The following is a 27,811-nucleotide window of genomic DNA, read 5'->3' as shown; positions in this document are numbered from 1 at the left end:
CCTGTTGAGTGGTAGTCGTATACTTGCAGGTCATTCCATATTGGGGGATAGGGTTACGCAGCATCTTTTCATTGCTCCTGCTGTATCCGGCTTCTAAGGTTAGTGGTTGTGAAACGGTGCTGTGTTTTGCTCCGAATCAGGATTGAGAGGGGTCCAAGAGGTTGTTGTGTTCCACGTGTTGTGGAGTTGCTTGTTGATGGCTTTTTCAAGAACCTTTGCAGGAAAGGGGAGTAGGGAGATGGGCCAGTAGTTCTTCAGTTCTGCTGGGTCAGCGAATGGTTTCTTCAGGAGGGGCCCCACTCCAGCGTGTTTCAAGTCCTCAGGAAACGTGGCAGAGGTGTTGGAGGCATACAGGACTTTTTTGCTCCCATAGTGAAGATGTGGTGGGCACAGGGGTCTGTGGAGATTGTGGCTTTAGTTGTGAGAGGGTCCCTTAGAGGTGAGCAAGTGTTCTGGGTTTGTGGAAGCGGAAGTGAGCAGCGGATGCTGTCGGTGGCGGGGGGGGGTGAAAGTTTTCATAGATGGTTCAGTTCTTGTCATGAAAGAACTCCGCCCGGGTGTCACACAGTTCTTGGGAGGGGATGATGTCGTCCTCAGTGGCTGGGGGTGGAAAACTCCTTCACGATGGTGAAAAGTTCCTTGCTTTGGCTCATGCTAGTTTCTATGCGGTTTGCTAGGGCGTTCTTATTTGTTTCTGTCAGGAGGCGGTGGGACTGGTTGAGTGCTGTCTTGAAGGTGGCGTGGTCCCTGAATATCTCAATACCGCTCCTCATGGGACAGCCCCGCCCGAACTGCCAGGCCAGGTCCTCCCTGAACCCGAACACAAGCATCCTGGTTAGGGCTCTTCAGTCAGTGAGCCCGAGACCCACGTCTGGGTCCAAACTGAGGTGACATGGTGTACAAAATAAGAGGGGGTGGGCGCACACTGCCTCACACCGCAGCACTCAGTTTGCCCCAATGTGAGGCACTGTGCGCCCACCCCCTCCTATTTGAAAAGGCTCTCTTGAGCTAACGAGCTGACGAGCTCTGGTTGATGCACCTGCGCCCCGCGAGTGGTACTGAGGCCTGAGAAGACCTTGGGCATTATCTCCAGCACCCCCAAAAAAACGTGTTGCTCTCAGCTGAAGAAGGACGATTATCCTGAAACACCTGTCTGGAGATACACAGCACTAACTGCACCCACAAGGGTGAAAAACGAAAGCTTGGCACCGAAGAAAGTGTTATCATGCACTGCATTTATTATGATGCATTGGGGTGTGAGGCAGTGTGCGCCCACCCCCCTCCTATGGTGTACAAATAACAACGGATTGGGGTGCCGCCCAAATAATTACCAGTGGTTGAAATAATTCAAGAGCTCCAGTCATCACATTTTTGTATACTTTAATGTTTAAAAACACAGCAGTTTCCTTCTTCGGAAACTGTCGAGGTCTGGGCTCAGTCGCGTGTTTGTCACTCCCTGCTCAGGCTCGTCTCCAATCCCCTGGTGGTGTTTGCCCAGGGTAGGTTGCTTGTAATAGATCGATAATAAGTTACTGGGGCTCTGCTCGGTTCCAGGGCAGAGAGCAGCAATAAACGCCCTTTGTCCTGAAACTCTCTCCCTCTCTTTCACTTTCACCTCTGTGAGGGCCTTTCCTTTCTGGAGCTCGCAAGCAGACACTCGACGCCCAGCGCTGCGCTCACGGCTTCCAGGCTCTAAGACTCCTACCCCGCTGCTGCAGGTGAGTAGCTCTGAGAGGCGCCCCGTGTGGATAGCGCTCACGTGCCCCTCCCGTCCCCAACTCCGGCCACTGCTTGCTGCCTCGTCCCCCGCCCCGGCGGGGCCCCCTGCTTTCTGTCGCCGTTGTACGCTGTATGTTTAGTTTGTATAGCGCCAATCATGTTTGCATTTACATTTTCTATCTAGGCGCCCTTTGTTGTGGCTCTGTGCAGGCCCCCACAGCAGAGGGGCGCTCGGGGAGCTGCTTAAAGAGTGGGTGGCCTTAGCGAAGCCAGGGCCGGCTTTAGGGCGGTGCGACAGGTGCAGCCGCACCTGGCGCTGAACTTGGGGGTTGTGGGGGAATAAGCACTTTCTCGGCCCCATTCATGCACTGCTGCCCTTGTTCCTGGCAGGAATGTCCTGCCCGTGTCTCAGGGCTGTTGATGAGTAAAGCCCTCGCCGCACAGGCCGCCCCACCCTGACACAAGAGATGTACTTTGACCTTTGTGTGAGAAAGCATAACGGGTGGATCTGCACTCATCAGGTCCTGGAAGCAGAAGTAGGACCTGATTTGCATACCCAATGACGTCACTGCATGTAAATGTATGTAGGGTGTAATGGAGGAGGTCTCAGAAGAAATGAGACTTACGCTTTACCGTGACAGCATTCCATAAAATGCAATCCACCATTCCATGCAAACTTAAACAAGCATTGGTAAATGCATTTGTTTTTCGCCTATGTGATTAATAATACGCTGTTTTTGTTGTATGTTGTGTATGTTGTAGCTTGCTGAGTAGTTGTATACTATAAGTTACAGAGAGTCTGTTAAAGTGTTATAACTGTTTATGTACAAAAAGGAAATATATTGAGCTGTTACTAGTTGTACAGCATGGGCAAGTAAAAGCACAATTTAAAAAAGCGAAATGAAAGAGGTAAATAATATAGTTAATTGATGTAATAGTAATATTTTGTGCTACTGTACCTGCTGCACCATTCAAACCATGGCCCTAGTGCCTGCAAGATAATTGCATTTGTGACTGTCTGTTTAATAGTCAAATATAGCAATATTGGGTGTTTAGAGGAGTTATGAAAACTTTTGTCCCAGGTGCCACTGCACCATTCAAATCATGACCCTATTGCACTTTTGACTGCCTGTTTAGTAGTTAAATATTTCAATATTTGGTGCTGGGAGGGATTCCTAGAGCTTTGGGCCCCTGTGTTGTGCACCTGTTGCACCATTGACATCATGTCCCTAGTGCCTGCAAGGGAACTACATTTGTGACTGCTTGTTTAAAAGTAAAATATAGCAATATTTGGTGTTTAGAGGAGTTCTGACAACATTTGACCCCTGTGCCACTGCACCTGCTGCACCATTACAACCATAACCCTAGTACCTGTTAGGTAACAAAGCCTGTTTAGTAGTAAAGTTTAGCAATATTCTGCATTTAGTGGTGTCCCTAGAGCTTTTAGCCCCAGTACCACTGCACCTGCTGGACCAGTGGTTCCCAAACTTTAGATTCCTGAGGACCCCCATTGAGTTACAAATGGAAGCCGGGGACCCCCAAGAAATTTGTATGAGTTAAATTTCAAACATTAAAACAGTCATTCGAAAAAAATACACACGTGTGCACACAAAACAAATACTCAAAGTACTAAGGATATTGGGGCCAGATGTACAACCATTTCATTTAGCGCCTCGCAATTGGCGACACATTGCGAGTGGCAAATTATGAGTCGCTAAATGAAATGTACAACAGTGTGTTTAACACTGTTTGGGATTCCCAATGGGGTCGCAAATTGTGAGGTTATTAATATTAATGAGCCTCTCGCAATTTGCAAGCCTATTGGGAAGTCCAGCCCTCCCATGGATGGTGGCCTGCTGGGCTCTGCAGGCCACCATGTCTCGGACTGCTTTTAAATAAAGCAGTTTTTTTTTAAAATGCAGCCTGTTTACCATGCATTTAAAAAAAAAAAGAAAATGAAACGTTTTGTTATCATTTTCTAAGGGCAGGCAGAGGTCCCTGGGACCACTGCCTGCCCTTAAAAAATAATTATGCATGCATTTGCAAAGGGGAAGGGGTCCCCTGGGGACCCTTTCCCATTTGCGAATGCATTACAATCTACTTGAAGTAGGTGGTAACTGTGACTGTTTTGCGACCGCACACATATGTACATGGTTTTGAGACTCGCTATTTGGAAGGGAATGCCCCTTCCAAATAGCAAGTTGCAAAACATATTTAGAGAGTCGCAAACAAATTGCGACTCGCGAAATGGGCTATGTACATGGCCCAATAGGTTTTTGCATGCGCAAATGGGTTCGCGAACCCGTTCGCGCATATAAAAACAGATCGTACATCTGGCCCTTAGTATTTTATATTGAAGTAATAGCCCCTCTGTCACATGTATTTCATTTGTTTTATAGCATCTCTCATACCATTGTAGGATGTCAGAGCACTTTACATCACACACATATAGAGACATTGAATCATACATGTAAATCAGTGTGTATATAAAATGTGTAAAGAGTGCTTGGTCTGGAAAAGCACAAACTTAGGATTCAGAACATAACACGGTGGCTAGCATTGACTTTAACATTAAAAAGTTATTTCCACCCAAATATATCTTTTTAGCAGCATCAGGATAATTAATAACTGGGGCAAAATATAAGTTACTAACTGGTGCCATGCAGTTTTCAAGCAGCTCTTTGATGACATTTTATAGGTCCCTCTGCTAGATTACGATTGTCACTTATAAAGTGCACAGTAACAAAAGAATCTCTGTGACAAAAGCAGTAACCACGAGCCTAGGCATTTAAAATACTGCTTTTTAAGATCCATGTTACACGTTCTTTGCAGTAGCCACATTAACCCTATGTGCTGCATTAGTTAAATCAAAGCTGCCACTGAACAAAACTCTCCTCACTCTCCAGCAGGTACATTAATCACTGGCATTCTCTTGACACTTTTATTGTTGCTGGAAAGCTGCTAATTATACAAGAAACATTTCTGTGCTTTTAAAACTGTTGCCTACAGACCCCCTGGGAATGTGTCACGGACCCCTGGGGGTCCGCGGACCACAGTTTGGGAAACACTGTGCTGGACCATTCAAATCAAGCCCCATTTAACTGCAAGATAACTGCACTTGTGACTGCCTGTATAGTAGTAAAATATACCAATATTAGGTGTTTAGAGGAGTTCTGACAACTTCTAGACCTGGTGCCACTGCACCTTCTGCACCATTCAAATAATGACCTAGGGCCTGAAATATAACTGCACTCGTAGCTGCCTGTTTACTTGTAAAATGTAGCAATAATTGGTGTTTAGTACCTAGAGCTGTTGGCCCCAGTGCCACTGCACCTCCTGCACCATTGAAATCATAGCCCTAGTCTCTGCTAGATAACTGCACCTTTGACTGCCTGTTTAGTAGTAAAATATAGCAATATTTGGTGTTTAGAGGAGTTCTGACAACATTTGACCCCTGTGCCACTGCACCTGCTGCACCATTACAACCATAACCCTAGTACCTGTTAGGTAACAACGCCTGTTTAGTAGTAAAGTTTAGCAATATTCTGCATTTAGTGGTGTCCCTAGAGCTTTTAGCCCCAGTACCACTGCACCTGCTGGACCATTCAAATCAAGCCCCATTTAACTGCAAGATAACTGCACTTGTGACTGCCTGTATAGTAGTAAAATATACCAATATTAGGTGTTTAGAGGAGTTCTGACAACTTCTGGACCTGGTGCCACTGCACCTTCTGCACCATTCAAATAATGACCTAGTGCCTGAAATATAACTGCACTTGTGATTGCCTGTTTACTTGTAAAATGTAGCAATAATTGGTGTTTAGTACCTAGAGCCTTTGGCCCCAGTGCCACTGCACCTCCTGCACTATTGAAATCATAGCCCTAGTGTCTGCTAGATGACTGCACTTTTGACTGCCTGTTTAGTAGTAAAATATAGTAATGTTAGGTGTTAAGTGGAGTTATGACAACTGTAGGCCCCGGTGCCTCTGCACCTGCTGCACCCTTTCAATCAAGCCCCTTTGAACTGGAATTGTGACTGCCTGAATAGTAGTAACATCGATCCGATAATGCATATAAAGTGCAAAAAAAGGTACTGATGCATGAATAGGAAATGCCACAAACATTTCCAGGCTAAAGCATCTCCTTTACTCAACGAAGTAATAAAAAGCAAGCATTCCAGTATACTGTTAGAAGCTGTCTCCTATTCTGTGGGAAGAGATCTTATCTTATAGTTTAACAGTACCTGAAGATTCGACAGTGAATGGGGCTTAAACAGTGTAAACAGCTTTAGTAGAAGATACATATGGTACATGCATGCAGACAGGGGGAGATAAGTATCTGTAAACAGTAAATAGTGTGCAGCCTTATTATAAGAAAAAAAGTTCTACCCACTAAAGCGGATTGGGCCTTGTGAACTGATAAGAGAAGCTGCTTTAAGACATATTAAATACAATAGATTTCACAAGCAAAGCCTAAGCGCAGTGAAGGTGAAACCGAAAAAGAGAAGGGATGGTCGGCCACTGAACGGGATTCTACAAAACGTACTTTAACAAATATGTGGAGGAAATTCACCTTCTTAAAGTGTACTTTAAGCACTCTGGTTATGAAAGGGTTTTGTGCAGTGTATCTGCATTTATGAGGAAATCACAGGTCATTGTGCGTGACACCAAGTGCCAACTACCCAGCTGCTGCTTCTAAAAGTATGATTCAATATATTTATTCATAGACCTTTATACTGAGGACACCAAGTAACTGCCATCCACAATAGCCTTGAAATGTAATGCAATCCATGAAAGGAGGGGAGTGGGGGCGCAGCTGGATTCGAGACCCATCAGTTATGACTGCACTGACCCAGGCCAGTCCCAGTGAAATAGGCTGAATTATTATCAGTGAAATTTGCTGACCCCATGACACACCCAGAAGCCCCCGCATGTCTGCTTTTAGCTCGGAGCTGCACCCAGAGCTGAAAGGGGGTGCCGCTCACAGCAGTGACTTGGAACTTGTTGCTCTTGCCTGGATTGCTGTGACGGGACTGCGAGGACCAGCATCCCCGTAATACCCTGCAGCTGTGTGCCTCTTCCCGCCCACCTACCTGCCTGTATTAGACTGCTTGCGGCCCCCGCTTCACGGGAGCCGCTCGCAGCAGTGACTTGAAACGTGTTGCTCTTGCCTGGATTGCCGTGACGGGACTGCGAGGACCAGCAGCCCCGTAATACCCTGCAGCTGTGTGCCTCTTCCCGCCCACCTACCTGCCTGTATTAGACTGCTTGCGGCCCCCGCTTCACGGGAGCCGCTCGCAGCAGTGACTTGAAACGTGTTGCTCTTGCCTGGATTGCCGTGACGGGACTGCGAGGACCAGCAGCCCCGTAATACCCTGCAGCTGTGTGCCTCTTCCCGCCCACCTACCTGCCTGTATTAGACTGCTTGCGGCCCCCGCTTCACGGGATCCGCTCGCAGCAGTGACTTGAAACGTGTTGCTCTTGCCTGGATTGCCGTGACTGGACTGCGAGGACCAGCAGCCCCGTAATACCCTGCAGCTGTGTGCCTCTTCCCGCCCACCTACCTGCCTGTATTAGACTGCTTGCGGCCCCCGCTTCACGGGAGCCGCTCGCAGCAGTGACTTGAAACGTGTTGCTCTTGCCTGGATTGCCGTGACGGGACTGCGAGGACCAGCAGCCCCGTAATACCCTGCAGCTGTGTGCCTCTTCCCGCCCACCTACCTGCCTGTATTAGACTGCTTGCGGCCCCCGCTTCACGGGAGCCGCTCGCAGCAGTGACTTGAAACGTGTTGCTCTTGCCTGGATTGCCGTGACGGGACTGCGAGGACCAGCAGCCCCGTAATACCCTGCAGCTGTGTGCCTCTTCCCGCCCACCTACCTGCCTGTATTAGACTGCTTGCGGCCCCCGCTTCACGGGAGCCGCTCGCAGCAGTGACTTGAAACGTGTTGCTGTTGCCTGTATTGCCGTGACTGGACTGCGAGGACCAGCAGCCCCATAATACCCTGCAGCTGTGTGCCTCTTCCCGCCCACCTACCCGTATTTAATTGCTCATGGCTACCGCTTTGCGGAACGCGTGTGGGAGCACGCCGGGCCAAGCCCGGGCCAAGCCCGGGCCAAGGCCGGGCCCGTTTGAGCCCGTTCGAGTACGGACGAGGACGGGACGGGCCCCCATCTAACATTTATATTAAGGTTAGTGTGCATGTATGTTCCATCCGAACTAATCCTCAAGTAACTGGACAGTGTATGGTGAAGTTGGCAGCTCTACCATCATGTCTTCCATCAGGGGAGGTAACGCCAGGAAATCTATAGCCGGAGGATCGATAATAGGTACTTTGGACCAATTCCTCATAAGAGCAACTTCTGTCTTAGCCCATGAAATTGAGATGACAGAAAAGAGATTATCGTTGGATATTGCATTTGACAAAAGATCCTCTATGGGAAGATTGTCCAAAGCTCGACCGCCTATCCCCCAACAACCTACTAACATTATCTTGCAAGGTAGCTCAGGGGAAGGTGAGGGGCCACAGATCTTGCAACCTGATGGTTAAATGGTAAGCCCGCGGATAGTGACGTTGCCTCTCAGGGTACAAAGGATACCTCCAACTCACCCCACGCACCCCAGACCATCGTTATCTTGCGTCAAGACCCAACTGCCTATAGCTTCAAATTAGGGGGGTTACAAGCTATGGCAGGCCCTACGTTAACATCAATATCAAAAAGGAAGCTTAGTGGGGCCCAAGCAAAAGGAAGAAAAGAAAAGCATTTGAAAGTAAATACAGCCACCGAAAGTGAGACACTAACTAATTCCCACTGTCCTGTAGCAGGTCAACCTGTTAACGATGCAACCACGTTGTCGCCATGTCCTGGGGATGTTCTACCAGCTAAGATGGGATCAGACTTTTGGACTAAGTTGGAACTCATCTTTAAAAAGACCTGTCTTCCAATTTATGATAGATTGGACTCTATTAAGAACAGGCTTGTGTGCCTGGAATTATCGTTTGCATCGGCCCAGGCTCGGGGTGGAAATCGGTCCAAGGGGGAAACCCGTGCACAAGCATGCTTGACCGGGCCCATAAATGTGGTCGCTGACCCTACAGGTATACAGAATGTGATCAACTCAGCCGATGTTCCCGCTTCTGTGGGGCCCTGTGACGGGCTCAGGAGGAATAGGCAACCAGCGAGTCTTTGTTACTGTAGGATTTATTGATTTAAACAACAAGTCAGTACAGGTTTTCTTCCTGGGCAAAGTCCGGCGTGGTGAACGGCTCATATCCGACCTCAGGGGACAGGACTTGGGGAGTTCTTCTTGACGAGTTCTCTCCCGGCTCCGTCGTCGCAGCACTTTGTCCGGTTCTGTCTTGGCTCTCGGGATAAACAAGACAAGAGAGCACTTGGTGAGTGTACTATTCTTTTAGCATTAGCGATACCAGGGAAAAGGGAGTGAGGAATTCGTAACCCGTGCTCTATTTCTCAAACAACGATCAAGTGATGGAAAGTGCTCGGGACGGGGAAAACACAGGGGTACGGGAATACCAAACTCATATATGGGAACCGCCCTTATGTCCGACCCAACCCCTGATTCGGTTGCGTACCTGGGCGAGCCATAGACCTCCCCCGGGTGTTTGGCAGGGCGACTCGTGGGACCGTTGGCCTCCTGGCTTTCTCTCCTCGTCCTCCGCGGGTCGTCCTCTGGGCTCGGCTTCTTCCAAGATCTCTTCATCCGTAACGCTCCTTCGCTCCTCTCCACTCCACTCGCCAACTCTCTCCCTCCTGGTGAACAAGCACACCTGTGGGTAGTGTTCGTCCATATAAGACGTCTTTACGTCTTGTTGTAGGCCCGCCCCTTCATCAGCCGACTCAAAGTTAAAAGGCCAGTTCATCTGATCGTGCTCTCGATCTTGCGATTCCATATTAACGTTCTGTAGGGAGCAGAAAGAAGGGGAGGATGTAGGTGACAGCTGCGGGACAGTCTCAGTGTTGCACACCGGGGTATACAGCGGACCCACGCCATTACAGGCCCATAAATTCCTCCCCAACACCCAATTCTGACAATTTAGTAGTGCCCACCCAAATCTCGCAGAGAGATAGGCCACGGATAGCAGAAGACAGCAGACCTGTGACTCGACAATCATTAACGAATAATCCCTCTCGGGTCCAACCTGCATATAAACTTCACTATGCCTAGATCTACCCCCTGAATCTACCGCATATGTTGTGATCCTAGCGGGGGTCCCCTCTTTGGGTCAGCCTAAAAGGGAGTCGTACTTGGATCTAAAAAATACGTGTATCCACTGGCTTAATTCCAACCGGCCGCTCCCCACCCAGGTATCTGCAGAAATTCTGTTTGCAAGACGGATAGATTGGGTGGGGCCAAGGAAAAAGTCAATAGAGGGAGACTGTATAAACCTTAATTTTAGGGATAGTAGGGATGTTGATTACATATGTAGGTGGGCACAGGGAGGCCCAGTGACCTCAATCCAGTCTCTACCACTGACCTACTTTTATCCACAGTACACCTTGCCCCCTCAAACTAGCTCGTAGACAGGGGGCTACAGAACTTGAGTAACACCGGGGATCATAGGTTATCTAACAGGTATGATATGTTGTCTGGGTTGGAAGACTGTGACTGACTACTTAACGAAAATGCAGTGGTATCCATGGAGGATAAACTAGACAAGAGCCAGCCTTTTCCTGTTGCATAAACTTGTCTTCAGGGCGGGGATAAGGGTACTAAGCCCAATGAAATAGAGCCAATTGTTGAGAGATCAGCTACGATCCAGACGGGGCATGAGGTAATACCAAACCAACCATTGATCCTATCGATATCTGAGTCGAACAGGGAGCACGGACACCCTCCTTTTATTAGCTGGCTGGATAATGATGGAAGATCTCTTGGTTCAAATTGTCCAACCTCACTGGTATCCTGGAACCTGGAACCTAACGGGCCTGGGCTCGAAACTAGTCTTGCCAGACTGGGCTAATTTTATTGAAAAATTCGATATTTATTATTATTATTATGTTTCTTATATAGCGCCTGAATCGACCCCCGAAGGGGTATCTCCGCGCTTGCCTTGGGAACCCGTCCTGGCTTTTCCCTGTGAGATAGCCCCTACAGGGCATCCCCAAGGTGAAAGCCAAGCATCCCGCCGCGGGGGGCCGTTGTGGAGATTAAGCAAGCTTAATGCCCAGAGTTGCACAGTGTAAACCCATGATTCGACTAGGCACCGAAGCGAGAAATATTGAGTCCATGGACATTTGAGCTCAAGACCCTGCCGCGTCGGGAATTGAACCCTGGTCCCGGGTCTGACCTCTGCTTCAGGGTCTGCCTGCTCTAACCAGTGAGCCACACTTCTCCACCATTTGTCTTTTCCAAGAGACTTGGTCGGTGGATCCTGTCTTTAGGCTGGGTTATCTTAACTATTATGTTCCCGCAGTTAAGAAAGAAAAGGGTTGTCCAATAGGGGGTTTAGTGATTTGGGCTAGGCAGGCTTTAGGTTGTAATATCCAACAGCTTCCTGTTTTAAATGATGATATCCTAGCTGTAAGAGTGACCTTCGCCGCCGGGGAAAGTACTACCATCTTTAACATTTACGCAAGAGGTAATCCAGTAGGGAAAAGATCTGAGGTAATATCTGCCCTCGATGATTTGATCGAGGATTTGCCTAGAAATACACTGCCACCTATAGTGGGAGATTCTAACACTACCTTTGAGCCGTTAGGGCATGATGATCAGAGTCTAACGGAGGAGGAAGACACAAGATGGGGTATCCCACATCTTGAGCTGTCTCCCATAAGAAAATGGACTGAGGCAGCAATTCAATTGAAAGGGCTATGCATGGCAAAACAGTTAAGGGCTACAAATGGCTGTACGCTGTCGGATAGACAGGGTAAAAGAACGTATGATAATGGCCATAGGTCTAGCTGTATACATTATCTGCTTGTTCACCTAAAATTATGGCATTGCCTTGTTGATATGGTGGTATTGGGACACAATGAGAGCGACCATAACCCTCTGGCTTCATTGTTTAAGTTGGACATAGTTGGTGCTGTAGCAGCAACCCAGAGTAGATCAGTGCCAGATCTTGCCCTAACCAATGACGTGCGCCACCTTAAGTGGAGCAAAGTCATGAAGCAGCCAGATATTCTGGCCACCATACAAAATGAAGCAAGTAAGGTATTACTAGAACCGAGGACTAGTTTCACTAGCAAGGACTTTCATCTCCTTAGAATCACTGCCCATACTAAACTTTTTACTTACTTAAAAACCCACTTCTGTAAGGTAGGCCCAGGGAGAAGTAAATTTAGTAAGAAACCCAAAGGGTGGTACAATGCGGCTTGTAGACAAGCACGGACTAAACTGGGTTTAGCCCTAAAAATGAAGGACCCAAGTGAGGTAAAAGTGGCATGGGTCAGTTATGGGAAAGTACAGGCTGAGGTGAAAAAGATCTGGGATGAGAGCAAGTGGCAGGAACTGAAAGAAGTTTGTCTGGCCAAGAATCCAAAATTATTCTGGGATACATACAAATGGGATAGTGGCGGGTGCCCGGACCGCCCACAGAATAATGTTGCCCAGCATGAGTGGGTTGATTATTTCAAGCCACAGTATGCCTGCCCTGATAGCTCTGAGCACAATGAAATATTTTCTTGCAAACATTATGAAGGAGAGGCCTTTACCATAAAAGAAATTGACAGGGCTTTAGAGACGTAATTGTGGGAAGAGCACTGGGTATTGATTGCATCCCAGCCGATGTTTTCCTAAATGACAAGCAAACTTGGCTAGTTTATATCGCCTACTTGGCTAATGCTATTGCCCTGGGGGCCGACATTCCACATTCTTGGAAGAGGGCAGAAATCATTCCGGTGCATAAAAAAGGGGACAAGTCTGTCGCAGGCAATTATAGGCCCATTAGCCTAATCGACTCAATCCAGAAGATTATGGGTAGACTGGTTTTGGGCAAGATGAAGACCTGGATGGACGAAAATAATATTTTGAGTCCTCTGCAGGCTGGTTTCCGCCCTCAAACAAGCACAATGGACCAAGTATTTTGTTTCACTACCCTCTATTGGCGGACAGTGGTTTTGGGAAAAGGGCCACTGTATGCTGTGTTCGTTGATCTGAGGGCAGCTTTTGACCTTGTCCCGCATGAGGACAACTTCGCCCGGGTTCGGTGGGGGATACAGGGTGAGGTGATGGAAACCTTTCCCTATGAGCCGGGAGTGCACCAGGGATGCGTTATGGTGCCTACCCGGTTTTCGCTCTTCGTCTATGGGGTGGCGGACTTCCTTTCCCTGACCCCCACGGATGTCCCGGTGCTGGCATCCATGCATACCAATCTTCATGTTTGCGGACGATACCTTGCTTATTTCTAAAACACCTAGCAGTCTCCAGCGGGCCCTCCAGACTTTTGTCTCCTGCGCGGTCTGGAAATAAATACTGCCAAGACCAATTCATGTCCTTCAACGAGCACAAATCTTTCAGAGGAAGTGTGTTTATGAATAACTTCCCACTAGAGTAGGTTAGCGCCTTTAAATTTTTGGGTGTAACACTGCAGAGGGACATGCAGTGGAAAAGCCAACTCGACCTAGCTGTGTTGAAGCACCAACAGCAATCAGGGTTTCTCCTACACAAATTTAAGACCTCTTTTACGAAACCAGTTACCCCAGTACTCGAGATCTATGGGATGAAGGTTTTGAGTTCGGCCTTATACGGAGCAGAACTGTGGGGGTACGAGAACCAAAAATGTCTATCCTTGGTGGAGAATGAGTTTTTTCGTAAAGTTACCAGCGTCCCACAAAGCACCCCACTAACACCACTACTTTGGGATTTAGGCAGGAAACCGGTTGATAAGCTGGCAATACTTCGCCCATATGGAGCACGGAGGAATTCTCCCACTACGCCCAAGGCCTTTTGGATATCATCAAAAACGATCCTTTCCATAAAATAAATTGGCTGAAGGAGATTAGATCTCTGCTTGTGAGGCTGGGTGTGCCTGAGTTATGGGACGACCCTCTGAATGCAGTCTTTCCTTGTAAAAAAGTCTTGAAGGAAAGATATTGGGATATGGTCCTTTCATCAACATTTTTGAAAGGTCTCTCTTCGCACCTCACAGGACGGTTCCTTGAATTCAAGCCCTGTCAAGGTTTGAAAAGTTTTGGGATTTTATTGAAAAGCCCCATGACCGTAAACTGTATTTTCAACTTAGGCTGGGTACCCTTCCAACAAGGTCATTCACAGGCAAGTGGGTGGGGTCATCTAATGATAGGTGCCTTTGGTGCTTGGACCAGCAAGAATCTGTAAGTCACATTCTGTTCTTCTGTCCTTTATATGCTGCACCTCGTCGTAAATGGATTATACCAATCTGTCGACAGATGGGCACTCGTAGACATGTTGAGGCTCTGAGAATTCTAAGCACGGACCCCACTCCACCCTTAGCCATTGCAATGGCGACGTTTTTGAATTGGGCCGTACGCAATACGATCAAAACTAAAGCTCCCGGCTAGTTGTTAGCGGACATCCCATTTCGTTACCTGTGTAGGTCCAAGTTAAACATTAGCTTTAACAACTGCTTGTATATGTATGAGGAGAATGTCTAATCTGATTATTTGTCTGTTACTGAGTTTTATAGAATCACTTTTTATCTGATAACATGAATTAGTAGCATGTTAATAATGTTTTTTTTTTAAATTTATACAACAATTATCTTATGCTTATATATTTTAACCTGTCTATTCGATAGTTGTCATATAGAATTTAATTCCATTTTATTTATTTATATAGAATGTGCATAATGGATGCTTTTAGACTGTGTGATCTATTGATGATTGATTTTATCTTGTGCATTAATGACTTAACTGTCGAATAACGTTTATGATGATGATGATGAAAGGGATTCATAATTTTAACTTCTAGCTGTGCTGAATACATAGGCCTCACTTTAAGGGCCATCAGCCCTCCTTCAGGAGTCTCATCCTGGCTGGGAGGCTCTGGAGGCTAACACCTAAATGCCAAAGCGATGGAGGGAAACCTTACAAGTATTTAAGAAAAACTCTGATTTGGAAACAGTTCCTTGACTGTGTTGACCCCCTGCAGGTCAGATATATCCATGCAGTATAAGAATAGTGTTTGTATCTGTCTGTTGAGTAATCACATTAATAAGAACTGAAAAGCTTTTGCTCTTAATTGAATTTCTTTTATAGCGCTACTCATCCCTATGTGGGGTGTCACAGCGCTTTACAATAAATCATATAAGTAGCTCAAAGTACAAGAAATGTTACGAGTTACAAGGTTCAGGAGCTCCATCATCATACAGATAAGAATGCTTGGCCTGGGAGAGCAAAGTCTGGATTTAAAACGTAAAGCAGTGGCTGCTGGGGCGGTCTGAACTAAAACAACTTTATAACTACCCACAGGAACAGTCTTAAGAAACTTAGAATAATGAAAGATTGAGGGGAAAATGAGAACCTAAGCATTGCAGTTTGAATGCAGTCAGGATCTCTGACAAAAGTAGTAACACTAGATAAAATACACATATGATCGACATGTTACATGTGGTGCTTTGCAGCAGACACATGAACTTTCCATGGTGCTTCATGAGGAGTCAAAACTGACCAGACACAAATACAGATCTCACCAGTAAGTTGATAAATCACCCGAGTTAAATAAAGGTTATTATCCCTTCAGCATTATTGGACACAAAGTGCCATATGTACAAAGAACTGGCGAAGAGAGGCTTTAGTCTTCCTGGCTTAACGCCTCACTCCGCCACTTCTGCAACGCAGGGCTGCACCATATTTACAATGACATGGTGCAGCCTTGCGTTTCCCCCGGCGCTGGTGCTACTCTTAGCAGTGTAGCGCCAACGCAGGCACCTGGTGCAAGGGTGTCTGCGTGCAGGGGAGGATTGGTCATGTGTAGGAAAGTGTCCCTTTCTGCACATAAACAATCCTTAAGTGCCATTTTGTCACTTTCACTTGTGCTGCCTCGTGCAGTACACATGAAATAATGGAATTAAAAAAAAAGGATTATTTATGTACAGAAGGGACACCGTCCTGTACATAAACAATCCATGCCATTTTGCTTTTTCCATGTGGGCCCAATGTGGCTTTCTCGATGACTACCCACTTGAGGCTTTCAGGTGCATGGCCTGCTGAAGAGAAGTGGTCAACTAGCGGCGCCCCCTGGGTTTTGCATCTGATCCTACTCATGTGCTGGAGTATCCTTGCTTTCGCTCTTTGTTGGGTCTGGCCAATATAGATCAATTGACATGGGCACAAGATGGCGTAAATGATGTTTTCAGAGTTACAGTTGGTATGTGATTTCATGACGATTTTGTGTCTTCATCTAATGGTTGGTGTGCTATTCTAAGCTCGAGTAATATACGGTGAATTTAATTCCCTTTAAAATAATACGTGTATATTTGTACATTAACTAGGTCACGTGTCCCCATCTCCCCAGTCCTGAGGAAGACCCCACGGCAAGATCAATACACATATCTGCGAACGAGGGTCGAAACGTCGACAACACATTGTTTTTTGCTGTCAACTCCACACCCCATTGTTCTCATTAACTGTACATTTGGAGTATGATTTTTGGAAAACAATTTATATGAACCTATTGGTCGTTTTCTGGGTACATTAATATGTAACTCCATTGAATTTGTCCTATTCGTCGATTTTACTGTCACTGCAAACCCTTTTTCCTTCACCTATTACCTACACGTATCACTACCCCCCCCCCCCCTTTTCCCAACCTTTGGGGCACTGTAAAATAGTCACTGATCAATGAATGTTTAAAAGTGACGTATATACATGATACTAGCACATTGTGAATAAAACAATGTGTCTTTATGATTTGTCTTTTTGATTGTTTACATATTCCTTGTTATTGTTTCATGTTTACTGGGACCCCTTCCCATACTTCAATTGATAACCCAGGTCCCCGTAACTCTTTCTGGGTATAACCCCCCTATTTATAGCTTATCAAAAGATTGAGGCATCTATTCCATCTATAAACAATCTTGATGCTCACACACCGGTGCTAGGAGTAGGGGCCAATCTTGACAGACTTCTTAGATTTCCTGATATCACTCTTTCAGAAGTAGAGATGCTGATTGACAACATCAAAAGTGGGAGCACCGCAGATCTATTACCAGCGAGATCAATGGGAGTGGTGGGGCATTGCTTGGTCCTGAAATTCAGAGCTTGGTAAACCTCTCACTAAATACTGGACGTGTTCCACGAGAATGGAAAAAGGCTCTAGTCAGACCTATTCGGAAGAACATCGCTGTTCCGTGGACCAACCTGTCCAATCTTAGACCCATCTCCCTGTTGCCTTTCTTGGGTAAAATCATCGAGAAGCATACTACCAAGCATTTGTCTAACTTCCTGGAACAATCTGGAAGCCTTGATCCTTCACAGTCTGGCTTCAGACCGAAATATAGTACCGAAACTGCCCTATTGTCAATAACTGATGATCTGCGTATGTACCAGGACAGGGGCATTTGTGTGGTCCTTGTGCTGCTAGATCTATCGGCAGCGTTCGATACTGTTTCCCATAAGATCTTGATCGAACGACTGACTGTGAACGGACTGGGTGGCAAGGCACTGGACTGTCGGGGTACAATTTAAACTTTCTGCCGTCTACACAGAGCTCACATTTTGGCCACAAGAAAGGAGGTCTTGCCACATACAGCGCGCTACAATTGATTGTTGAAGCAGTACCCTTGGCTTATAAGCTAGCCCCCCAAACGCAATGCAAGCACTCCGACTGACATTCCATGAGCAGAACAAAAAAGAGGATATAACCCTAATAAACCTCTATTTACACCCTAGAGAAAAAACAAAGGGAGCACAACAGTTTAAGGAAGAACTTGTAAAAGTAATAAAAACTGAGAAAACGAACAGTTTGATCATTACAGGGGACTTCAACTTAAATATGCTCAGCAACCCAGCCTCCGAAAGCACCGACGACGAGGACCCCTTTGCTTGGGAGCAAAGCCACGAAGACAGCACCTCGGGAGGCAGAAGCATGAAAACAGCTAGGAGTGTACTGGCCAAACTAGAAGAGCTGGGCTTTCGAGCACTCAACAGTAGATTTCCAGATGACCGACCACAATCCACAACATTTCACAGCAATACGGCTAGCTCTACATTCGATTTCACATTCTTCTCTCGCAGCCTGTATCAAATGGTAAGAGATTTCCATATCAGCACAATGGACTACAGTGACCACCTCCCCCAGGAAACCATGATCTCCTGGTGCTAACAAATTAGGCTTAGATTTTTCAACAAACGAAAGACAGATAAAGTGCAAATCCAATGACCCACAAAGGCTCCTACTGCAAGCAAAACAAGCTTTAGAGGAGGCACAATCTGTATCCTCAAATTTAATTTTATGCTGGGAGGCGTTTACAAAAAATTTGAGAGACAAAGCCGAAAGAAACAAAAGTATAAGGACGGATGGAAAGGCAACGCCGCGAAATACAAGATCCATCATAACTTCAGAAACGACATCTGGCAAAAAAGATTACCAACACTCTCGAAGAGCAAGGACAGGCCCTACCGTCTGCCAAGCGCTGAGACAGTTAAAAGATAACCGCAAAAAACTAATATGGCAACTAAAAAAAGATGCTGACGAGGCCTTTTGGGGAAAACTCCTACACGATGACAATACGAACGACAGCACGCAGTTTTGGCAAAAGATTAATAGTTTGATCACCGAGCGAAGCCAGGGGATTGAATCCCATGCGACGGAAGAGGCCTGGATAACTTTCCTTGGTACACACTTTAACGATGGCCAAGAACCATGGAAAGAACCATGCAATCCTAAAACCGGCAGCAAAGCACAGAAGTCCCCATACAAAGAAACTCCTGCAAGTGACAAGGAATTCTCAATCAAAAACTCACAAATATGCAACAGAATCTCGAAAGGGAGACGAGAGGGAGCCCCAGGCCCAAACGGCATACCCCCAGTCGTATTCAAACAAGAGCCAGAATACTGGGCCTTCCTTTTTAAACCAATGTTCGAAAAAATATGGCAGACTTCAACAATCCCACAATCATGGAGGGGAGCAATTATCTCCCCAATTTTCAAAAAAGGAGACAGGAATGATCCAAGAAGCGATCGTCTTATATCCTTACTCGATAATGAGGCAAAATACTACGCTGGCCTCCTACTCCAGGAGCTAATATCGTGGGTGGAAAAAACATCAGCAATCCCATATAATCAAACCAGCTTCCGGAAAAACATGGGGACGACCACTAACATAATGGCCACACCACTTTTGATTGATTCTGCTCTAGAGGCAAAACAACCTCTATACTTGTGCCACTTTGATTATAGCTCCGCCTTCGACCACGTAAACAGAAACTTGTTGTGGCAAAAACTAAAGAGAATGAAAATTCCACCATTATTGCTGAACCAACTAATTCTTTTACACAGCGATACCTGGGTCCAGGTCAAACTAGGAGCAGGGGACTTCTTATCTAAGAAGATCCCAACAAGCACACGAGTAAAGCAAGGATGCGTGCTTGCGCCAACTTTATTGAATCTTTTTATGGCTGAACTATCAATCATGCTGAATGAAAACAATTCCCACGCACCAAAGTTATGGGGCATCCAGCTGTCCAATCTATTCTATGCGGATGACTTGGTGCTGATCAGCCGGACCCCGATAGGCCTACAGAGCTGCTTGACATCACCTCGCAATACTCCAAAACAAATAAACTCAACAATAATCACGAAAAAACAAAAGTTATGTGTCTTAGGGCTAGATATAGGTAGAATAGATTTACCGATTTTTAATTACCGAATTTTACCGATTCGGTAATTAAAAATCGGTAAATCTAAGGGGTGGGTATGTAGGTATTCCAGATGTGCTGGAATACTGATTCGGAAGAATTCCGTATTTACCGATTCGGTAAATACCGAATCGGTAATGCCATTGAAGCCTATAGGAATGAATGGGCATTACCGATTCGGTATTTACCGAATCGGTAAATACCGAATTTCACAAGGGTGCAGGGGGTGTCACTTTGACACCCTCTGGCACCCCAAAAATAGGCATGTGCGCCATGTGGCACACAGACATGCCCTAAGGGCATGTCTGTCTGTCACATGGCTAGGTGTGCATGCACACATGTGCATGCACACCTGAATTCGGTATTTTAACACCCAATTGGATTGGGTGGTAAAATACCGAATTTGTAGGGCCTTTGGGACTCAGAAGAGTCCCACCTACATCTGGGAATTACCCAATCGGTAAAAATACCGATTCGGTATTTTACAGATTCTGTAAATTTACTGATTCGGTAAATTTACAGAATCTGTAAAATCTGGCCCCCTACATCTCAAGATGCCAAATACCGGTCGGAAACGGCCGAATTCGGCCGTTTCCGACCGGTATTTGCCACCTACATTGGTCCCTTAATCATTGCAAAAAGAAATCAACACCCAGCTGGTTCCTGGATACAAGGAAACTGGACCTCACGAATAAATACAGATATCTGGGGGTCACCATAGATAACAGGGGCAGCTTTATATCACAACGCGAGGAAATAAAAAAGAGAGGACTAATGACAGAGGTATCTCTAAGAAACTTAAAAAATAAGATCGCTGGGCCAAACCTCGCCCCTCTAATGAAGCTGATTCAAGCAAAACTGATTCCATCTATTACCTATGGAAGTGAAGTGATGAGAGGTAGAGATGCCGAAACAGTAGACGGAGTAATAACAAGAGCGATGCGCATGATCTTTGACCTCCCGAGGTACACTTCACCGGCGCAAATTCGACTTGAATTTGAGTTGGCAAAGGAAGAGCTGGCACGCAAAGGAGTATACCTTAAAAGTTGGTATAAAATTAGCAGGGGAGAAGCAAATACCCTTAATGCTCTCCTTTGGAAAGATCTGCAAAGTAAAGACAACTGTCCAGCAAGGCTTTTCCCAGAGGACGCAATAAAACAACTGGGGATGCGAGAACTGTGGGATCTACAAGGGCCTCTGGCAGGTTTTAAAAAAGCAGTAAATAATATTGTCAGGAAAGAATCTCTCTTTCAGGACAAAGCTTCACTGACGGAGCGAGCACACGGCTGGCTAACTATACAAACTTATACCAAACTCAGACCACAAACATATCTTCAGACCAGCTTTGCCAAAAAAACAAAAGAGAATTTTTTTAAATATCGGCTAGGATTATTGCCCTCAGCAGACCATATGGCCCCCTGGCTGTGTCCCCAAAAGCCAGCAAAGTATCGCCTGTGTGGGAATGGCGAATAAAACATCTTACACCTCATTACCATCTGCAAGGAGCTACAACAAGATCGCCGGAACCTTTTGAGACCACTGTTTAACAAAAAAGGGATCAGGTCTTGCAGGCAAGCGATACTTGCATGTTTTTCGGGTGACGAAGTTCAAATGGCTTGCCGACTGGTAAAATATATTGAAGTTGTAGAAGCCCGACTTAACGAAAAGAAAGAATAAAGAGTTAAAGCCAGTGCACTATCTGCACCCCAGAGCTAAAATAATCAGATTATACACACACAGCACAGCAGGCTCGCAGGAGCACACGAGGACAGATTACTATAAAGTACGAGCATATGGGGAAGAGAATGTCTTGCCTCCCATATGGAATGTGGACTGCAACGCACTTCGAAGGGGAAAGCAGGTTAGGTCAACCATAAGAAACCCCCCTGGAGGAACATAGAAGTGCCCTAGTGGCGGACCAGTTTTCCTTCCTATCTGCTTTTTAACTTTAATTTTAGTATTTTTTAATTGAAGCTTTTTTTACAACCTACCACAAGTATTATTTTCCGAGCTGCTATAGATATTCATAACTGTTTTTATCGCTGCTGGTTTCTAATGGTTTTTTATTAACTGTACAATAAAATATTACATGCCCTGGGTACCTTAGTACAATATACTAGGGACTTATCAGAGTACACCAGTAGCCAATCTGGAGTGTACCTAAGTACTCACCATGTCCCATTTAGGGAAGAAGCACAGAGATTGGGGTCCTGATTAGCAGGATCCTAGTCAGACTAGTCAGAAAACATAGCAACACCTGGAAAAAGTGGGGGTAACCATGCAGAAGGATCCTACGATCCTACAACTTCCAACACTGGGTGGCAACAAATTGTTAGTGCGGCCAGGAGGACACTGCTGGACAACCGCAATCTATGTTCCCCCTTCGCACAGGAATGCTGGTGGTGACATGCCATTATCAGATGCTGCAATCTTAAGAATCAGGCCTGTGATAATCTATGCAGCAATACTTGCAGCTGCTCCCAGACAGCACAAAAAGGACAGCTTTTTGATGCGGAAGGAAGCTCCTGCGTGCATTTAAGGAGACCTTAAATTGCACTGCGCGGCATGGCATTTCACACTGCTGCCCGTTTTCTGTTTTAAACCACAAATAAATGAAACAGCAACCCCTTCTCGTCAGGCACAAAACAACTTTACTAAGATACATAGATTATATTATGGGCTTAATTGGCCAAATTGTTTATATGCCAGTCAACACATTCCTACCTGTATCTTTCACAGGGAGGCATTGGAAAGGAAGACTGGCGTGGTCCTGTACATTTGTTGGTAGGATTGAGGCTGGGTTAATGAGAAAACATTGCAGCCTGCAGAGATACTTGGCACAGAAAAGCTACGCGGAGCAGTAACATCGCATACCTGTCAGGCAGGAGACATCGCCTCGCTGCTTCATCGGTCGCTTTCTCTTCAGACAGGGGAGATGGTCCAAAAAGGTGGAGCGGACCGTGCTCTGGCACTCACCAAGACATGGTGGGCCTGGACACACAGACATAAGCCAAAAGACAGACACACGAGCAAAGGCTTACTACTAGAGAACTAGAATCCATAGATTTCATTTTGACTATAGTAGGAGTTCACAAGGCAAGGCCAAAAGGGGAAAATATATAAATTGAACCGCATTTTGCAGGCCACCCACACAGATGACAGTCAGAGGGCGCTGGAAACTGCTATCACTTGCTCCCACACCATATAAGTAAACTATTAACTATAGCATCCAAGCTGTACTGAAAACAGTGCCTCTGCTTGCACTCAAATGAGAAACACTGCAAAATCCACAAGATCAACTTTCTGAAATGAAGTGAAAATGTACATTAATGCATCGATATACTATATACATTCAAATGTACCCTCCCGAAGGACTCACTTTGAGGGCAGACTGACACACTTCACAGCATAGTGGTGAAGAGACACTTCAGATACCTTTAGGCCGAGCATCAGCGCATAAGACCTGCTGTAATCACTTGTGCTGAGTGTAATCCTGCCTGCTGTTGCAATTGGTTCACTCCTGTTTTGCGTTTATTTTCTGGCTTCTTATTTATTAGCGCTCCGATATATCATTTCCGGTTTTACGCAAATTACAGTTTCCCTACACGCTTAAGTGTTGTGTGTTCTTTGAGGACTACTTGTTTATAAAATGTCATGCTCGTGTGTGGCGCGGTGCACTTTCACTTTTAAGTATGGTACCCGCCGCTTGCTTTTTTTTATGCATGATGCGCTTTCAAGTGTGGCATCACTTGTTTTTCATTGATTTTGCAGCTGAAGGCTTCTTTTCATGCACACAAACATGACCTTTTATTTATCTCTGGGGACTCCTGTGCATGGCGTGCTTTCTGTAATGGTGTACATGTGTTTCTGATACTGTTTCTTTAACTTGTTGGAACACTTCTTTCTGTGATTCCGATCTCGTGTGAGATTCTGGAATACACGGAGAGCTTGTTGTCAGTTGAGAGCTTTACCTGTGGCTGGGGAATTAATTAAAGCTTGCTCTCTAATCATCTACTCTTCAGTCTGTTTTATTTAACTGACAGACACCACACTTTCAAGTATGGCTTCACTTGTTTGTTAATGTCGCACTTGTTTGTTGTTTGTTGTATCAGCACGACATGATTTTAGGGGCACTTCCTTGTTTGTTTAAGCTGTTGTATTGTTTTGTGTAATGTAATCGCCAGGGTTATATGTCTGCTTTTTTTTGTTGATAATGTCGCGCTTGTGTATTGTATGTGCAGAATGTTTTTTTTGGATACGGAACAGATTGTTTTAGTGTATTGTTTACATATCTAGATTAACGTTTTATTTTGTAGTAAGTAGCTTGCTTTTTAAACGTTGATGTTGCGTTTGTGTGTTTGAAATTTTCTGCTTTTTAGAAAATTTTAAACACTTATATGCCTTGTAGCAGGATGAAAGGTAGATGTAATGTTCAAGTATGTTTATACGGTGTTAAATGTGTTTCATTGGCATTGGGTGAGTTGTGTGGCTTTCTATTTAATATATTTATTTATGGCACAATTTGCTCCAAACGTTGAAAAAAACTCATTGGGCTGTAAATAAATAAATTAACTCCAAAGCCACACAACCTTACCAATGCCAATGAAACACATTTAACTCCGTATACACATACCCAAAAATAAAGTTGATCTTTCATCCTGCTACAAAGCAGATAAGTTCTTCAATATTTTAATAAAGAAAAAAATTCGAAACACGCAAACGGAATCTTGACTTTTGAAAAGCAAATGCTTTCTTTGGAAATAAAAGGATGTATAATCCCTTCATTATATAGTGTGTCGGAATACTGTTTGTCCTATTGTAACTGCATTGCCCTTGCCAATGTTAATTCAACAGTATATTGGAACTTGGTAAGATTATTTATATGTTATCGGCACCATCTTTTATTTACAGCATTGTTTTCTTGTTTTACAAATAATACTTCCATTTTTAGGTCAAGCATAAGCGTACAGCCTCTTGTATACTTTAGTATACATATATCTCTGAGGCCAAATGTCATTCCTTGCTTCTCATTTGTTTGTTTTAATGTCCTTTAAAAATCCTTGCTTACTAGTGACCAATCCTGCCTCTTTGTCCCTCCTTTTTCCTCCAAGGAGCAAAGACTTAGTTCAATATCATTACACTTTGTACTGTTGATCTGCTCATGGGGGGGACTATTTTATTATGTTTTCAACCTCTTGTTACACTGTGGGTGATTAGATGTAACTGCTTACATTTTATTGCAGCATTTACCTCTTGTCCTTCCTGTCCGAAGCCAGCAGGAACCAGCCATGCTTTCTAGCTACTACAGCTCTAAATCATGTAAAAAGTTAAACCAAAACTTAAACACAGCTTGAAATAATACTTTAATATGCTTGTTGCTTGTGTTTTTTCCTCCCCTCCAGGACTTGTGCTTGGCTGCTGGCTGAGGAGTTGAAAGTACTCCTCATTAATTATGCGTCCCCTTTAAAATGTGCATTTGAATGTATTACATTAAATAAAAGCAGAATAAGAACACAGGACCAGCACAAGGGCTTTGCAATTGATTGCCCTGGATACTGTTTCCGAGTTCATTTTACTTCATAAGCACTCCACACATTCCTGGCCTCCTGCAATTTCCAGACAATAAAAAAGTCAAGATAACTCCAGTGATTAATGTTCCTGCTGGAGAGATCAGAGTTGTCTAGTGGGAAATATTTTAACTCATTGCAAGGTAGCCAAAGGGCTAATATGCCAGCTACAAAGAAAGTGTACCATGCAGATTACAAAGTGCATAAAATGTAAATAGGTCAATGGGTTACTGCTCTTCTGTTACTTGCAGCTTATAAATTAAAATCCTAATGGAACAGTGAATTTATAACTGTCATCAAAGAACTGCATGCACTGCAAAGTAAAGATTAGAGAAGATATTAAAGTTGCAAAAAGGGTTCATCTGGATGGAAATTGAGTATTTTATTTAAGAGAACCCCCAACTATGATGTGCTATTTTCAATTCTGAGTTTGTGCTTCTGGGGCTCAAGCACTCTTTAGCAAAGCTGCCTACCAATGTGGATGACTTGTGACTCCTACACCCTGAAGTCCTTTGTATTATGTAACATTTCCTTTACACTAATTTATGCACATACGAATTATTGCCTCTGTGTAATTTGTGTGTGATGCAAAGTGTTTGACACCCTACACTGGTATGAGTGGTGCTTTATAACTAATTAAATGCATCTGAACATTAGTGGTATGGAGCCTTAAGGGACACTGTATAAGGGCGGTAGTGATGAAGAAATCCACTCAGCCGTATCTCAACATCACCTGAGCACCGTCTCAGCATAAACACAACAGCAACTCCTCATCAGTGCACCACCTGTGCCGCACAAACTTAGCCAAGCGCAGCACCACCTTAACATCAGCACTGCACAGCACTATTTCAGCATCAGTGCACCACAACCAATTCAGCCCCACTTCAGTATCAGCGCACCACCATCTCAGCACAGCACCAACTCAACATCACTCAGCACCACCTGATCACCAGCTCAGCACCACCTCAGAAATAGTGCAGCACCAACACCTCATCATCACTCAGCACCATCTCAGCATCAGAACAGCACATCAGCATCAACACAGCACCACCTCCTCTTCAGAGAGCCACAACCAGTGCAGCCCAACTCCGCATCAGCGCAGCACCAGCGCAGCACCATCTCCTCATTAGCACAGCACCACCTGAACACCACCACGTCAGCATCAGCGCAGCCCCATCTCAGCATTAGCAAAGCACTACCTCCTCATCAGAGTAGCACCATCTCAGCATCAACACAGCACTACCTCCTCAGTGCACCACCAACTCAGCACCAGCGCAGCACCACATCAACATCAGCACAGCACCATCCCAGCATTAGCACAGCACAATCTCTGTATCAGTGCACCACTGCCAGTGCACCACCTCAACAGCAACTCAGGACCCATGCAGCACCACTTCAGCATCAGCACAGCAAAGCTCATCATCACTCGGCACCTCCTCAACACCAGCGCAGCACCACCACCTCAGCATAACTCAACACCGCTCATCATCACTCAGCACCACCACAGCTTCACTAAGCACCACCTCAATATCACTCAGTAACACCTCAATATTACTCAGCACCACCTCCCCTTCAGTGCACCACCAACTCAGCATTAACACAGCACCAACTCTGCATTTGCATAGCATCCTACCAATATCAGTGCACCACCACTTCAGCACAACACCACATCAGCATCACTTAGCACAAACTGAGCACCAGCTCAGCACCACGAGCACCAGTGTAGCAGCACTACCTCAGCATGACTCAGCACCACCTCAGCATCAGCGCAGCACCACCTCAGCATTAGCACAGCACTATCTAGGCATCAGTGCATCACCACCAGCTCAGCACCAAAGTAGCCGCACCTTAACAGCACCTCAGCGCCAGTGCAGCAAAACTTCAACATCAGCGTAGCATTACCTCAGCACAACACCATCTCATCACCCAGCACCACCTGAGAACCAGCTCAGCACCACCTCAGACCCAGCGCAGCACCACCACCTCAGCCTCACTCTTCACCACCTCAGTCCTACTGAACACCACTTCAGCATCATTCAGCACCACGGCATCATCACCTCAGCATCACCACCTCATCAGTTCACCATCAACTCAGCATAGCACAACATAAACAGCACAGCACCATATCTGCATCAGTGCACCACCACTACCTTAGCAGTAACTCAGCACCCATGCAGCACTTCCTCAGCATCAGCAGAGCATCACTTCAACACAGCACCACTTCAGCACCAGCGCTGCACCACCACCTAAGTGTGACTCAGTGCCACAGCACCACTCAGCACCACCTCAGCATCACTCAGCACCACCTCAGTAACATTCAGTATCAGCTCCACACCAGCACACAACTACCTTAGCATCACTTAGCACTACCTGAGTTTCAGTCAGCATCACCTGAGCATCACATCTGTACCAGCACACCACCACCTCTGCACCACTTCAGAATTACTCAGCACCAGCTCAGTGTACTCTCAGAATCTGGCATTTGTTGACTCTCTTCTAGTGTCCGTCTGCTGCTCATGTTGTAATTCAGGTACTATTTCTCAATCTCCATCCTCCTATTGTGTATGACCCTGCATAATAAAAAAAGCTATAATAAACAAGCATTACAACAGGTCCGAGGAGGTTGGCAGCATTGCAAGGACAAAAAAAACCTAGAAGACATTTTTTGATAATTCTTTTTATTTAAAGAGCCATTCAATTGTACACAATGTTGGCTTTAAACTCCA

General features: G+C 45.5%; 1 protein-coding gene across 3 annotated transcripts in view; it reads left to right on the top strand.

The window, feature by feature from the left end:
• Positions 1-1,436: 1,436 nt before the first annotated feature.
• LOC147729489 (apolipoprotein L3-like) overlaps positions 1,437-27,811 on the top strand; it is a 205,446-nt gene continuing 179,071 nt past the window's right edge. The window contains exon 1 of one of the 3 annotated variants that reach the window (XM_086954355.1): positions 1,437-1,718. The gene's annotated coding sequence lies outside the window, so the exon portion shown is untranslated. The remainder of the gene's footprint in view (positions 1,719-27,811) is intronic. The other 2 variants (XM_086954358.1, XM_086954357.1) reach the window with 2 other exon arrangements.

The sequence above is a fragment of the Lissotriton vulgaris genome, chromosome 2_1, assembly GCF_964263255.1.
Source record: "Lissotriton vulgaris chromosome 2_1, aLisVul1.2, whole genome shotgun sequence".
In the NCBI taxonomy this organism is placed as follows: domain Eukaryota; kingdom Metazoa; phylum Chordata; class Amphibia; order Caudata; family Salamandridae; genus Lissotriton; species Lissotriton vulgaris.
The sequence above is the reverse complement of the archived record's forward strand: the minus strand, read 5'-3'. Positions and strand labels throughout refer to the sequence as shown.